The sequence below is a fragment of the Solanum pennellii genome, chromosome 5 (genome assembly GCF_001406875.1).
Source record: "Solanum pennellii chromosome 5, SPENNV200".
NCBI lineage: Eukaryota > Viridiplantae > Streptophyta > Magnoliopsida > Solanales > Solanaceae > Solanum > Solanum pennellii.
Genome location: NC_028641.1, coordinates 54,069,062 through 54,072,005, shown reverse-complemented (window position 1 = coordinate 54,072,005; position 2,944 = coordinate 54,069,062).

Below are 2,944 nucleotides of genomic sequence, written 5' to 3'. Positions count from 1 at the left end.
GGGGGGGGGGGTGGGCAAATCACTGGTAATAAGAATTTCTATATGATGAGTTTCTGTGTATTTTGATTGTTTAGTATTATTATCCTTCTCGTGGATAGGGTACAAGGTATTTCATTAGTGATTTAAAATTTTGGAGTTGTTTTATAGGAATTATTTGTTGTTGAAGTATTGATATACGATATTAGTAATCAAGTTTTGGTTATATTATATTATATAAATATCATTAGATTTAAGATATTTTGATAAATTGAGACTTAACGCTAGGATTGACTTTTAAGAAATATAAGGTGGGACATATTAGTTGGCATCACAATTAGGAGCTTGAATTATAACGATTTAATGAGTTTTTGATTTAAGTTAGAATGTAGTAATATAGTGTCTATGAGCTTGCTTACTTACAAAATATTGTAAAATTGGTAGATCGGAAACGTGTCGAAATTTTGGGAAAAAGAAAGAAAAAATCTTGAGAATTCGTGGTACGGGTTCGACATTTAAGGTATGTTAGGACTTTCTAGACTTCGTTGAGGGACGTTTTCTAATTAAAAATTTAAAATGGAATATACAATGGGTCATGACGAAAGATGGAGGTCTAGTGCAAATGGTATGACAAGCATTGGTACGAGTACCGGTGTGATTAATGGAAAAATTTATTACTATAATATGATAGATTGTAATTTGAGAATGCCAAAGCATATGGGCATTAGTTGATGTATTTAGTGACTTGATTTCTTGTGTATGGCTGTATTTCTTTATTGAACTAGTATAATTGTGATAATTGAGGTGATTATATGTTATAGCGACATTTGATTCATTGAGATGTTGCATCATCTCCTTGGTTTGATATCATATTGTCCACATGCATTGATATGAGATTGAGTATGAGTAAATGTCTACCACGTGGAGATCGTTCGTGTTGAAATGTACCATAACTAATTGTATTATCCGATTATAACATGATCATGCATATATAATCACATTCATTTGACTTGTATTTGTGAGGGAGTATAATTCAAATAATATTATATCTATTACATTTATTTTCATCATAATGATTCGACTTATAATGTTGAAAGATCTTCAATTTTTGTGAAACAAACCAAATATTAACTTTTACAATTATATTTACCAAAGTAATATAAAATTAAAATTATTTAGATCCTAATAGCTTCAAAGAGTCTAATTTTTTTTCAAAAATATCTAAAATTGGGACTTAAACTAGATTTGAACATGTGACTTATAGACTATTCGTTTAAGCTTTAATAATTGGTGTCGCAATAGCATCCGTTCATATTTACCAAAGAAAATTTTATTTAGTCTCTTTATATATCACAAGGGAATTTAAAATGAGATATTATAAATATATATAGTCTAATAACCCCTAAAATGTGAAGATAAATTGATCAAAGGTTGACATGTACCATAAATAATTGTATTACACAATTAAAACTTTATCATGCATATATAATCACATTCAGTTGACGTGTATTTGTGAGGAGAATAACTCATATAATACTGTACTCATTACATTTATTTTCATCATAATGATTCGACTTGTAATCATGAAAAATCTTCAATTTTTGTGAAACAATCCAAATATAAACTTTTACAATCATATTTATCAAAAAAATATAAAATTAAAAAGTATTTAAATCCTAAAAGTTTCAAAGAGTCTAATTTCTTACAAAAAAAATCTAAAATTGAGACCTAACTTAGATTCGAACTCGTGACTTATAGACTATTAGTTTAACCTTAAACATTCGCGCTTTAATAAAATTCTATAACAATTACGAAAGAAAATTTATTTAATCTCTTTATATCAGTTGTTTAACGAATATCCCTTGAGAATTTAAAATGAGATATTATCAATAAATATAGTCTAATAACCCCTAAAATGTGACATAAATTGATCAAAGGTTGACATGTATCATAACTAAATTATATTACAAAATTATAACTTGATCATACATATATAATGACATTCAAATAACTTGTATTTATGAGGGAGCATAACTCATAAAATACTATATCCTTTACATTTATTTTCATCATAATGATTCGACTTATAATAATGAAAAATCTTCAATTTTTGTGAAATTGATTCAAATATATACTTTTACAATCTTATTTACCATTTAAACAAGAAATTAAAATTATTTAAGTTCTAAAAGCTTCAAAGAGTCTAATTTTAAAAAAAATATACTTAAAATTGCGATATAACCTAAATTCAAACTCGTGACCTATTGACTATTCGTTTAAACTTTAACCATTTATGTTGCAATAGTATCCAATCATAATTACCAAAGAAAATTTATTTAGTCTTTCTATATGTTAGTTGTTTGATGAATATCACAAGGAAATTTAAAATGAGATATTATCAATAAATATAATTTAATAACCCTTAAAATGTGAAGATAAATTGATCAAAGATTGACATGCACCATAATTAATTGTATTACACAATTATAATTTGATCATGCATATATCATAATTTGTGTGTTCGTTGATAAAAGATTAGACATTGATTTTTTAGGATAAATTTTTTAATTCTATCATTTTATTAGTGAATGGTCTGTAATGATTTTATATATAACCTTCTTCAAAATTGAAAAGAAATATCATAAATATTTTTTTTTCTTCTCTTTGTTAGTATTCATGTGTTTCTCTTTATGATAATCAAATTTTATTGCATTTACTTCGTAGTTTAATTTATAGTATTATTTTGATAGTGTTTTTTATTGTTGATATGACTCGTAATTTAATTAATTATTTTTATTTAAATCAAATATTAACAAAAAATCTTAATATATCATCGTTAAAATTTTAATATTGTAATAAAATAGCAAAATCATTGGAAATAATTTATCATATTTCTTTAAAATTATTAAAATTTTAGATAATGCTTAATTTGTTTTTTTGAAGGATCTATATATATATATATATATAT